Source organism: Somniosus microcephalus, chromosome 29 (genome assembly GCF_052327205.1).
Source record: "Somniosus microcephalus isolate GS21.2 chromosome 29, FLI_Smic_1.0, whole genome shotgun sequence".
Classification (NCBI taxonomy): Eukaryota; Metazoa; Chordata; class Chondrichthyes; order Squaliformes; family Somniosidae; genus Somniosus; species Somniosus microcephalus.
In genome coordinates this window covers 13,020,818-13,034,806 of record NC_141015.1, presented here as the reverse complement: position 1 = coordinate 13,034,806, position 13,989 = coordinate 13,020,818, and the positions used below count along the sequence as shown (strand labels likewise).

The 13,989-nt window shown below is 41.4% G+C and overlaps 1 long non-coding RNA gene across 2 annotated transcripts; it reads right to left on the bottom strand.

Moving 5' to 3' along the window:
* Nucleotides 1-4,172: 4,172 nt before the first annotated feature.
* Nucleotides 4,173-13,454, bottom strand: LOC147098474 (uncharacterized). 2 transcript variants are annotated; one of them, XR_015074181.1, is made up of 4 exons: nt 13,235-13,454; nt 7,766-7,942; nt 6,429-6,537; nt 4,173-5,861 (listed from the first exon to the last, which is right to left on the bottom strand). It is a non-coding gene; the product is annotated as an uncharacterized LOC147098474 (long non-coding RNA). The 2 variants fall into 2 exon arrangements; XR_015074182.1 differs by having other exon boundaries at nt 6,497-6,537.
* Between the last annotated feature and the right edge of the window lie 535 nt (nt 13,455-13,989).

Genomic DNA, 13,989 nt, shown 5'->3' with positions numbered 1-13,989 from the left:
TAAATGTAATTCATTAGTAGGAGCAGAATTACAGAATTAACCCTTTTATGTAAACCATCTAAACACCTTGATCTGTTATTCTATATATAATCGATCTGAACCCCTGGATTGGATTCCAGTTTGTATCTCACCCTCGGGTCCCCATTGCTCACTATATAAAGCATCTAGGCCCTATGAATTGATTATGGCCCGTAGCTCAGATATTTTGCTCTTTGAAAGAGCCAGCATAAACTCGACGGGCCAAATGGCCTCCTTCTGTGCTGTACTGTATGATTCAATATTTATTCAGATGAGCAGTTACACCAAGACCCCATTTGTCTGCTCAAGTGGGCGTAAAAAAAGTCCCATGGAACTTTTCAAAGAAGTACAGAGAGTTCTTTCTGTGTCCTGGATATCATTCCCTTTCAAGCAACACGTGCCACAAAAAGAGATTATCTGGTCATTCATTAATTTGCTGTTATTGGCATCTTGCTGTGCGCAAATCGCTGCCACATCTACCTACATAACAACAGTGACTGCACTTTAAAAATAATTTATTGGTTGTGAAGCACTTTTGGACATCCTGAGGGTGTGAACGATGCTAGATATGTGCAAGTTCTTTCTTTATTTGTTCCTTATTCGATTTATTATCCATCTGGACATTTTCCATCTTTACTAAAATCCAAGCAGTAATTCACTCCCAGGGAGCCATTATTTTTCTGTATATAAGTTATACCGGTGCTAAACTTTGGAGCACTAGAGGGACTAATACTGAGCCATGGGCTCCGCACCCAGTTTACCCTGTTCATAGTCAATTGTCCATTTTGCTACGGGTTTGACGTTCTTTCTCGTTCATCACTCACTCACACGTAAGTTTTTAGTGAACAAAAGGTGGAAGTGATGGACCAATGTCGGTGCCCTGCATTGAAAAGAGCAGAATCTCTCATTAAAAATCTCGAATAAAAATTAACTCGGAGGGAAACAGGTTCCATACGCCACGCCCTGTTCAACTGAAACTGGGAATCAATGGCTGTTACATCATTTAAAGTAAAGCATGCCGTTAGGAACGTTCAGAAATGATTTCCTGTGAGATGACTGGTCAAGTGTCCAGCTCTTGGCTCATCCTGCTCTCACCCCCACAAAATATTCAGAGATAAACTTTGGCTGTATCACTGCACCGAATGCAATGATTTGTGCTATGAAACTGCTTATATTTTTATATTCTTTTCAGTGTTATTACTCATTGTAGGAAATACAATGCTTGTTCCACAAAACTCCACATGCCTGCATAGCAATAAAACATCATTGATGGGGTTTAGATAGTTGCACCTGAACTTGGGGAACGTGTCCAAAAACAATGAGACTTCTAACTAGGGGGGGATGGAGGGCAGATTTTTGCACCCCATCGTTACCTTGTCACCGCTCTTAATGTGATACAGTGTTAGCTCCATTTAACTAGGCCTCAGCACCTCAGACATAGGGCCATGTCACCTTTATATTGCACATGCTTTAACCAGAATATTTCAAAACATTAAACCTGCTACAAAGGTCAATAAAGAGATAGCATAAGAGAAATGTAACAGGATTTCAAAATTATGGAAGGTTTTGAAAGGGTCAGGAGTGAGTTTCACTGTTTGGTAAATCAGTAACAGAATCAGAATCGGTGAATCAGACTGTGCGTTATCACAAGATAAATGATGGGCAAGTTAGAGGGTTTTTTTTGACCCAAAGGTTGATGAGAACGTGGAATAGTTTACCACAAGTGGCTATTTGCGGAATTGGATAGGTATGTGAGAAAAGATAAATGATACAGGGAAAAGAAATGCGATTGGAGTCGACCTGTTCAATTAAAGGGCTGGCAGAGAGAGAGAGAGAGAGCGATGGGCCAAGCGGTTTCCCTCTGGGCGGTATGTGCCCCGATTGGGAGCTTTCTCTGCGTCACGCACGTCTGTACTTAAGGTTATGCGGACTGTAAACGGTGTCTAATCCACATGAAATACAGGCTCGCCGTTCTAAAGCTGTAGAGGCCAATGATGAAAGTTTCACTTATTGGAACCACAATCCTATTAGAGAAGGGACGCTCCCATTGAAGTTAACGAAGCGGGAGAATACAAAAATTCAAAGAGGGGGCTGTAAAACCTACATGAAGGAACATTAACAGTCCCAATAACTTATAAAACATAAGTAATTTCATAGTAATAAAACATGAACGCAATGAAATTCAACATTAAAAGAGCTTATTGCAGCCATATATTTCATCACCACGCATGGGACTACTTTGGACTATTTTTTTCCACAGTGTGGGACCCCACGGTAAACGGACTGTTACTGGGCCCTCAGTTGCTATTCGGTTGCAACGATTGAAGTTAAACCTTGTTGCGAATTGTCAATCTCTGAATTTCCGAACGTGCAGTCCGCCACACTTAAAACTGCAAACAGTCAGTGTCATGGCAAACTCGGTACATTTGGTAAGATGTAGCACAGGTTCCATTGAATATAAATCACTGATGGGTTTTCAAAGATACACAGATTTCATGAATATCTAACGCCAGCCTTTGCAAACTATGATTAATAAGGCAAATTTATAAATAATTTGAAGTGATTCTTGTTTTTAGAACTATGACTATTGTGATGAATGCACATGCCTTGTAGATAGATGACTGTTAAATCGGTTTAATTGGCTAGACTGTTATTCTAACCGATTTACCAAAGTTTAAAAAAAACACCTGGAAAGATATAAACAGCAGATGAAAATAACCTCCATATCGCATATACAGGCTTTCATATGTTTGTGCTAAACATAGTAATCTTTTCTGTATGAATATTTTTTACACGTAATATATATTCTGTATATAACTGTGTGCATATGTGTGTGTGTGAAACAATATGCCCAAATAGTCATTACTAATAGAAGTATTAATTAATATTGTTATTACTTTTGGATTTAAAACGCATACAGGTTTGATGTAAGCAGCACTTATCTCCATTTCTCTTTTTACTGCTGTGCACATTCATTTAAATAGAACTGGCACCAAGCTGCTTCGCTGAGCCGTTTTCTACTGTAACACAGGCTACATGCGTGACATCTTCGGTTCTGGACCATAAAAAACTGCAGTAATCTACAATGTGTTGCATGCTTAAATAGCTGAGTGGCGTTTTTGCTGCTAATATTTCATGTCAGGCAGAATTTCAGTACAGTAACATGAAATCAATGACCTAGGCAGGACAATGTAATTAGCGATCATCGGAGATCCGCCGTGAAACACACACACACACACACACACAAGGATTATTGAATTAAATATGAGAAAACTTCAATTCTCATTTAAGTGTAAACGATTATGACAGGCCGGCTCCAAACCACCCCCTCAATATCAACACATTACTTGCTGCTAAACTTGTAAATTAATAGAAATTACTTCGCCTTGAAAAGTTGATATAACGATTCGGCTTGAGAAAGGGAAAGTGGTCACTCTGCGATCAAATAATGAGCGCCTTAGCAGAAACTGGCTAGAAGGGAGATGGGAGTTCTTTTTTTTAAGGGGGAATTATTTATATATTTTAAAAAGCTTGGAGTGCAAATAAGTAAGTTCGTTGTGTAAACAATATCTGCAGTACAGAGTGCGCTGAACCCATTCGTATCGCGCAGTCTGTAAGTTCTAAAGTGCCAGCAAAAGTCGGAAACAAAATTATTCGTCTCTGAAAGGGTGAAGGATCAGAGGCTTCCTGTGACTGAAACTTTGCTGGAACTTCTGAAAATAATATTGCAGCCCTCTCTGTCGCCGTTAGAAGGGGAGGGGGACTTGTCCTGATTTTATTTTCTCTATCTCAGTACACAAGCCTTAAAACAAGTGGAACGGTGACATGTAACTGTGTGAAGTTTTATCACTCTGCAATAGTGAGGACAAAATATTGTTTTCTATTTCTTGATGTCACTGGGGCAATAAAATCATTTCATTTTCCAGATTCCGTTAAACGAGTTTATGTGTTGAGATCTGGCGGTTCGGGCACTGTGGAGATCAGTCTCCGCGCCAAAAGTGAATGCAGCTGTCCTCTCCAAACTAGACGGGGACCGAACAGCGAGCAATATCTAAATGTCAGTCACAACTCCCAGCCCCTCCCGCATTTTGTTCGGGGAATAATGTGTAGTACTAATAATACCTAACAAATGAACGCTTTAGGAAGTTCGCAAATAAGTTAGTATAAAATGGTTTTAATGAACACAATTCAATCGGTTGCCCCTGCGTTCAGTAATCCTCCCTGTTTGATATAGTTTGCGATTTGTCCTTGTTAATGTAAACAGTCACACTCTTTCTGTGGGTTCCATTCACTTAACCAAGTCCAGCTGGGCTGCCCCACAATGTAAATCATCTTCTAATAGATTGGCTATGAAATGTGTCTCTGGGATGTTATCTCTCTGAGCAGTGTGGAGCTGCGCAAGGTGTGTTCAGCTCATTCGCCAATCGATCGGTGCTGGACCACTCTATCCGGAGGTTCAAACAAGCGAAATGGAAGACAAAATACTGGAAATAAACGAGTTTCTTTTTACACAAGACAAGCGATATAGTTTGTACATGAACTCTAACACACCAGCCTTAGGAACTTCCTATCTCTGTGACTGTATGTATATTAGAATATCATATTATATATATATAATACATTCCGTAATATGATATAGAACTGTTAATGACCGGCTGGACTATCATTCTCTGTACAATGAACACATCGTTAACGCTGCCATTCCCTCCTTAACAGAACTCTTAGGAAATCTAAATTGGAAAGGACCTTGCCATCAATTACTGCAGGGCACGGCTGTTTTTGCCCATATATCTACATATTAAATGAATGAGGACATACGTGTGCTGTGTAACTAATTGTCACATTATTTGGGATCTTTTTTAACTGTTCAATATTGATTACGAACTCCCTTTTTTATGACTGACTTGTTTTAAACGAATAAAAAGCACCGCGCGTCCAATTCATTTCTTTCTCGTGAATTTAGACAAGCTTTTTTACAAGACCTTCCCTTTCTGGTCACCTCCCTGAGTTTTACTGAAAGCCGATGCTGAAAGAGGAGCGAAATCTCCCGTGCTCGCGGTGTGATTGCTTCTTAGAAACGCACATGAAATGAGTACTTAAATGGCGGTAGTGCTGACTTTTGGTGGGTTTTTTTCCCTCCCTAAAACTATCCCGAAGAGTACGCTTACAAATCTCAGCTAACCACCCGTATGACTGGCAAGCACTCACAAGAGAACGGAGGTGCCGCATCGAGATTGGATTCTCTCCCCGTGTCAGTAAACTTAAATCAGTAACTCTTTACTAAATTGGAATGCTTTACGCTGTGAGGAGACCCACAGTGAAAGGCTGAGGGCAACTAGGGAAAGAATAACTGGTGGGAAATAGCGAATTGGGAAGCCGTACGATGAAGAGATAGGGAACGAGCCGGACTAAGCCCTGCCAGTGTCCACACGCAAGTGTGCTGTGCAGGTTCTCTCCCTCGGTTGCAGTTCTTACTGTTGATTGACGCCTCTCCTTCAGTTTCTCCCTTGCTGACCAGCATCAGTAGGTGCCCCCAGTCTGAGGACCTGTGTGTTTGTTTTTTTGGAGCTCTCTGGCCTGCAGTGCCACGTTATAAGGGGCCAGGTGAAGCCGTGCAGAACTAAGTTAGCCTGGTGCAATGCAAGCGCGAGTTAATGAGCTAGAAACTCAAGCAGAGCGTCACTCTCTCAAAGTTGTGCTTCAAAGTCCGCAGTTATTTGGGAGTCGGTTGCGGTGTCATGGAGACGGGACCTGAGCGTCTCTCCTGCTGTGTGCTGGTCACTATATCGGGGCTGCGCTGTCCCTGCGACATCGTTTGAGTCAAATCTGCTGTACAGAGGGACCTGCAACAGAAGCAGACAAATATTAGACAGCTATACAGTAACTTTAACCCTGGCGCCTCGCCTCGCTCCACTTTATTATACTGCCCCTTCTGGTCAAAGACCCGAATAACGTCTAGCAATCTTTATCATCACTTTAGATATAATAATGTTTTGCATGATTTTACAGGAAGATATTAAATAATTCATATACTGGATCAAATAGATAAAAAATTTACATAGAGAGAACGTGTGATAAAAGTTGTCAAACAGTAAAAGTAACGTGGGGAAAACATTAATATGTTGGATTTCAGTAAACTAGTCTTTTTATAAATTATTTTATAGATAATACAAATATTTAAAGAAACGATATGGCTGTATGTTTTTAAAAATCTAATCTACGGAGTATTTAATGTTGAGCAAACAACATGAAGATTTGATGTATCGCCGTTTCCGGTATATTCATAATGTTTCTCTACCGGCCATCTCTCGACAAGAAAGATTAATTGTACTTTTCATTTCTCATGCCTAAAACTCTGCGTAGTTGGATTGAATCTATCAGGTTGAAAATGTTTCTGAAATCAGGTTTACCGTGTGAGAATAATCCCTGATTAAATTGCAGATCAGATGCAAATATTTCGTTAATAATTTGCCGATACCTGCGGGCTGCAACGTCCCTCCATCATCAGCGGATCCACATCTAAAGCATTAAAGCAAAGGGGAAAAGTCATTTCCAGATTGTCATCTCATTAAATCTATACCTGATTTACACACAAAAGCACACACATATACAGATAGATAGATAGATAGATAGATAGATAGATAGATAGATAGAGAGAGAGCTGGAGAGATAGATAGATAGAGAGCTGGAGAGCTGGAGAGATAGATAGATAGATAGATAGATAGATAGTAGATAGAGAGAGAGAGAGAGAGCTGGAGAGATAGATAGATAGATAGATAGTAGATAGAGAGAGAGAGAGAGAGCTGGAGAGATAGATAGATAGTAGATAGATAGAGAACTGGAGAGATAGATAGATAGATAGATAGATAGATAGATAGATAGATAGATAGATAGAATGATATTTAGATCATACAGGGTGCATAATCAAACATATTAATTACACATTTTGCTTCTTTTACAATGCTTATTTCATATATTAGATTTCATAAATTTTCTACAAAATAAGTTTATCACCAGCTGCTGTCTGGCGCTAAGGTTTATTAAATCAAAATGAGATAGCAAGCTATATTTGTCCATCTAGAGATATGCATACATATATGTTTTATATACTTATTTATTGTATGTGTGTATATGTGTGTGTGTGTGTGCATTCCCTGTGTGATTCTCCAATGCTATATTAGAAAAGCAGTCATTCAAATGTAATGTCCGCCTTTCCTTGGTAGGTCTGCTCGCTGTAGACTGCTATCCTGAACTTTCTGGTATCCGAAATATTTCACTCCGCTCGTTTCGTTCGGATGTATAAACGGGGGTGGGGGGGGGGGGGATCTGTGGAAAATACTTATTTTAAAAAGCCCATAATTTAGACTTAATCGGTGAAGTTAGGAAGACAGTTTTAACAACTTTCAAAAAAGTTAATATTTATAATAATAACAACGATTTTTATTTTCTCATCTTGTTACTGTTTTGTACACTTATAATTTTTATACATCATAGGCCTGGTCGTCAAACAGTGAATACGCCAACCAGTGGGGTCCACGGGCAATTATTCTAACCAGAGACTGAAATAAACGAATGTTCTTAAACAGGGAAAGGGAAGGAACACAAGTCACTCCTTGCTGCTTTCTAAATCAAAAAGAAACTTATATTAATAGGAATAGTTTTCCTCAGTGTTCCATGACACTTCCTAGACCTGCAATTTACTTTCTATTATGTGGTATAGATTTATGAATAAAATCAAATTTCTCACAAGTGCATCAATAGTTTAGGTGGAACAATGCGTTGACCGGGCCTTCGGTGTGACCCCGGTTAGTTTGCTCCGCGTGTTTCTCGCTGCCCCGCACTTTCGGTTCACGAGACACGGTGAACCCGCTCTCCGCTCTCTCAGCTGTAGGCGATGATTTCGTTCCCAGCTTCCACAGCCTTTCTGTTAGAGAGAACATATATCCATAATATGCACACGGCAAGTAACTCTACCAGCTGAGCATAAACGAGCTGTGCTAAAATGAGAAAATTGAATATAAACTGCGCCTGAACTTGCACTGTCATTTTAGATTGAACGGATCAAGCACCAGACACTTTCGGTCTATCTTTACTTGGGGAATGGACATTCACTGTTAAAAAATAATGACTGACCTTTCCGAAACCATTTAGAATTATTTCTAGTTTAAATTTCCCTTTTTACATTTTTCGCCTTTCTTTCACAACCCGCTCTAATCTTATTTGTTCCGGGTTTTTTGCATCTTTTTAACCGCGGTTCATTTATCGTTTTCGACACCCTGTCGGGTATTTGACTTGTGTCGATAACTTTGTCCAGACAGGGAGGGTCGTTTCTGGACTTTAACCTTTCGCCAGCTGAAATTCGTTTTCACTTTACACAGGGACGCGCGAATCCGTTTAGCAAGAGCACTGAATAATAGCGATTCCATTAATATATCGGCAAATATTGTCAGGAAGGACAGGGATTAATGGTCAGAGTGGCGGTAACAGAAGTGACGGTGCCTCGACTGGATGAGCAACTGCAACCAACCCGCTTAAAAATGCAAGAAAGTTAAGTTAATAAAGGACGGAAAGTCTGGCTATTCCACCTGCATACCCATGCTGTGGAGCAGCTCACCCGACCCTAGGACCAACCCTAACTGCAGCTCTAACTCCTGCTCGAACCCTCTCACCAATCCTAACTCCAACACAAACCCTAACCTTAACCCTAGCCGAGCCTAACTCCAACCGAACCTTAACACCAGCCCAACCCTAGGTCCAACCCCATCTCCAACTCGAACACTCACTCCAACACTAAGTCCAACACCAACCCGGGCTTCAACCGAACTTTACCACCAACCCAAACCTAAACGAACTCCAACCAACACTCCAACCCTACCACCAATCCCAAACCCAGTTCCAACCCGGACTCCAACCTTAACACCAACCCCAACTGCAAGCCCAACACCAACCCTAACTCCAACCCAACTCTAACTCCAACCTTAACTCCAATCCCAAGTTACTTTAACTCCAATACCAACCCTAACACCAAGCCTAACCCCAACTCTAGCACTAACTCTAACCCCAATCTTAACTCTAACACTAACCCTAGATCTCGCAATACTTAATGTTCCCAGAATTAATTTTAAGAACAGAACATTGAATGGCGGGATTCGGTTATTCAAACTTCTGCAACTGGCATAAAGCAATCACTTCATTTTATTTCATGCCCCCCCCCCCCGGAAATCAATCCTTTTCGATGTGTATCACTATTGGAATAAACATGTTTTTAATGGTTTCCGTTTATGAAGGCATTTGTTATTGGTTTAATCATTCGGGATTTGGAATGTCAGCTCTGGGAAACGGCGCAGCGTGCTCCGGGTGGGTGCCTGTGGGCGGCTGGCTTTCTATTACGGTATTTTAAAGGTGTGTGGCGGTAAGATGTTGCAAACCGCCCTCCCCTTTAAATGCAGGGTGACTGCAGGCAGCAGCCAATCAGCGTCTCTCTCTCATCAAAGTAACTGCGGCTATGTCGACTTGCACTCTGTTAGCAGACTGAAGTTTGTGTATTTCTGCCCCCCCCCCCCCAACCCGCCCGCCCACCGTCCTTAACTTTCAGGAAGTTGTTAACCAAGCTGACCACCAGCAGACTTCGAAAGTGCAAATCTCAGAATCTCATTGTGATAGGGGAGCGAAATAATCAGTGTCTAATCACCTCTTACCTTTCCTTTTGTTACCTGAGTCAGAGGCCGTATGGAAATAGGATCGTTTTTTCAGATCCATCTCCCTAATCGCTCTTACCTTACAGTTAAGGAGCGGAGGGTTCAATTTCTTCCACTAATATCCCACAAGTGAATCGCTCCACTTTATTCGCTGTTTCTAATTTCCCCTTTTATCTGTTCACAGCTCAGTTGAGCTTTGGTACGTTTACCTAAACCGTTTAGTTTCAGTTAGCTGTAGGTAGGGCGAAAGAATTATTTTTTTTAAACCCAGAAAAGACACACAGGGTGGGAGAGGGGGTGATATCAGCACCATACTAATAGGGAAAAGGGGAACAAAACAACAGCAGCAGCGGGGGGAAGAGGCACACGACAAGCCGGCGAGAAAGTTCAGGAGCCCGGCAAGATTTACTGGGGTGCGAAGGGAAACAGACCATTAAGCAAAGCTTTGCATGGCTCAGAGAACAAGGCGATCAGGTAGGATCGCCCATCATGTCAAACTGTTTATTTGAACTGGGCCAAAGAGGTGTGATTGCTTCTGTGTTCTCTCGCTCTCTCTCTCTCTTTTCTTTCAGTCTGTGATAAGCTGCAGGGTTGATTTTTTTTTGTGTGTGTGTGTACTGTTGCAAGGAGTTGAGAGTTGGAGTTGCAGTTACGGGGTAGCCGGGGACCGGTGCTATCGGCAGGCTGCCTCCGGCAGAATTTTAACATCACAACAGACGGAGCCGAGCGGCCAGGTCCCAGTCCCAGTCCCAGTCCCACTCCCTGCCCAGATCCCTCACACCACAGCCGAGGCCCAAGTGCCGGGCGCTCAGCTGATGTTACCTGGCGCGGCTCCGTGTCTAATTATAAAATTGTACCTGTTTTCGTAACTTCAAAGGATTTCTGGTCCTTTGCAGAGTGTGTTAGATTTTCCCTATTAAGGGCGAGTGGCGGTACAGTATAACTAATTTATTTTCCTTGTCCTGACACTGATTTTTATCACGGTTCTATTTCACGTTTTAATAAACTTCTGCCTGTACTGATCAGTTAGTTTAGATTTTGCATATTATTTTCATTGTCATTTGCCGTTTCTCGTGCCTCGGGTGTTTTAGCCTTCTTGTGATGTATTTTCTTAAATCATCACTTTTAAGTACATCACTTTAATTATTTCGGTCTGCCATTCATGGATATCAGCTTTTTTACACTCAAATATATTATGAATGCGTCGATTTAAAATTTCTCTGGCGTTCTGTGATCATTTCATTTTATAAATGGACTTTTGTGACATTGTTTTGGCTTTTAACCGGCCGCTTGATTGTCCGCAACACTCCCCTCCTTCTATTCGACGTATTTATTGAGAAAGAAAACCCATCACACTGTTCGGATTCCTCCCCTCACATGTCCCTGTGAACTTTAGTTAAAAAGGTGGTCAGGAATATAACTGATAGCCCAGGAGTCGCTGCCGGGCCCCTGACAAACAAGCCACAGATTCTGGGGTTTTAAAAGAATTGGGAGGAAAAAAGATGATAGTGAAGTATTTTCGCGGTAGGGATTTGACAAACGCCAAGGTACTGGACGGTCGATGGCTGGTCCTCCTTAAAGTCAAATTAGGAGACCAATACAGAACGGCTGTAATGATCTAATTAATTATGACAAAATTAAAAAAATCAAGTAAAAAATCAATCTCCGATCGTGTCGAGTGTACAATTAAATTGATTGTCCATCTGGCTTCGTTCTACATCCGTTATGAATATGCAATCTGCACTGTCGCCAAGCCTGGAGCCCCGAGGATTAGTATTAAAAGCATCACCTTTATTTATTTGTCATTGGGTAATTGTGATTTAGTCTGCGCGATTCGATTGATTTTTTAAAAAAAAGAAAAGGTCCAGGAACGAAAGAACAATTAAAAAAAAAATCCCATCTCCTTCCAGCGAGCGAGCGCCAGTTGTGAATGTAGAAGTTTTGTGAATGAATGCGACGGTGGAGCTTTCGGCCAGACTCTGCCTCGATCGATACTGCAAGCGCTTATTTTGCCTTTTGGTTGCTGCGGCTATCCTCCCGGAGAGAGAGAGAGAGAGAGAGAGAGGCCACTCGGGGTGGGGATCCCTGCAAATCCGAAACTTCACTTCACACCAACTGCCCCTGGTGGGTCCCGCACATCAGTAAAGGGAGCTAAAAACAGTGAGAACATCGGGTGCACCGTTTATACAAACAAACCCTCTGCGTGTGTGTGTGTGTGCATGTGTTCATTAACACAGGTGCCGCTTACTGCATTAAACCCCAACATTATTTAAATATACACACATATATTACAGATATTTTAGGAGATACAAAATAGTGCAAACGGTGTACACAATCTGAGTTTTAAACACCCATAATTATTTATATTTAATAAAAATACATTGCAATTCCATCCCCGCTTTCCAATAGATCTTACTTTTAATTTCCATTTAATAATGGGGCAATAAATTCAATTTCTTTAGTCCACCCGAGTTGTGTGGGCCAATGTTTCTAAAATGACAAACTTTTGCTCAATTCATATCTTTTCTTAGAGTAACAAAGTCCCAATTTTAAATCTATTTTTTTTTAAATGTTGCGTTTCAGTGAAGCAAGCGCGGACGAGTTGGTGTTAGGTGACGCTAATTAATTTTAAATAAATACGCAGTCACAGCTGTGATGCAATTATTTTCAATGGTGAGCAATCTGGGAATCTTTATTTCTCTGCTCTGTGGCGTTAAACAGCAGAGCAGAGAAATAATATCTCCAAATATGCACCGCGCTCTATCACAGCGCTGCGGATATTGTTAGCAATATAGGAATTAAATGCAGGGGCCACATCAGCTCTCCGTTCCTGTCGCCCAGGCGGGCAAGCGTTGCCTGGGTCTCCTTTATTCTAGGTACTGTGATGCGACTCGATAGCAACAATTATTTTTGATTAAACGCTAACGAAATCATTCTCAAGCACCGCTTTCCTTTCGACTCCTGGCCTCACTCAGAAACACAAATTAAATAAATAATTTCCAGCCTGCTCTGGCCTTTTGGCTCCATGCGAAGTTCTAATATGATATATTAATTGACACGGTGATTGATCTATTGATAGAAGTGATTGATTGACAGCCTGCAAATAGAAATAGCTCTTGGTTTTTGGTGTATTTCTCTGGGAACTTTTTAGTCGGAAATAAAACTGTACATACTATACATTTTTTTCTCTATTTATCCAAACATTATTAAACTTCATATGCCAATTTCAAATGCCAATACCGTACTCAATGAGCAAAACGAGATGCTGTCAAATAAATTCCGCTTATTATGAAATTTCACTATAAATTATCAATTGATATTCTTTAATGAATCTTCTTTCGCTTTCCCCGATTGTTAAGCACTCGTGTTAAACAAACACGATCTGACAGAAACCGTTCACTTTATCCCGTTTAATGGTACACCGTCGCGCCAATATATCGAATTACATACAATGAAATGTTAATTTTTTTTTAACCTGCAGCAAGATGGTTAAGAGAGGTTATTGTGGTAAAACTCACACCCACTGGCACCAAAGGTCCTACAGAAGCATGAAGGCACCGATCGCTAAAGCTGCCTCCGACACTGGGAGCTGAGCGGAGCTGAGGTAGAGCTGCAAGTCTGAGTTTGGATTCACTAACCGTGCACCTGGCTGAGAGGGGAAGGTGGAAATGCCCAGCGCCCGCCCGTTCGCCACAGGCTGGGCGGGGAGCTATTCCAGTCCGCTCTCCGAATGGGGGCTCCTGGCCCCAGCCAGCCACCAGGAACCGCTAGCAGCTGATGCTAAAAGACAAATGGATTTCTGTCACTCGCTCAAACGGCTTTTAATTAGGCATCAACTCTCTTTTTTGGGGGTTTAATCTCTATGATCACCAATTCCCAAATTACATTTTTCCACCAATTATCTGCTAACCAAAACAGTACTCCCGGAGTTAGCGGAAAGAAATCTTTTCAAAGCCAAACACACTATAAATCCAGAAATGGATTCTATTTCTCCCAAATGAATGACTTATCCCCTTCATATCTGTTAAAGAGCAGTTAGGACAATGTAATTCAAATCAGTGGCACATTGTTGAAAGCCTTTATACGTGTGATGCAGGTGTTAAAGAGAATTCAGCCAGGCCCAGAAAGGATCGTTTACATTCTTTCTTAATCGCACCTTCTTCATTTAACCCCCTCCCATCCCCACCCCCACCTTTTTCTGAGTTTTATATTTAGATCCCATGCGGCAGGTTGGCGATCTATCGGTAATTCACCCTCTTTGTTGACTTTTAGC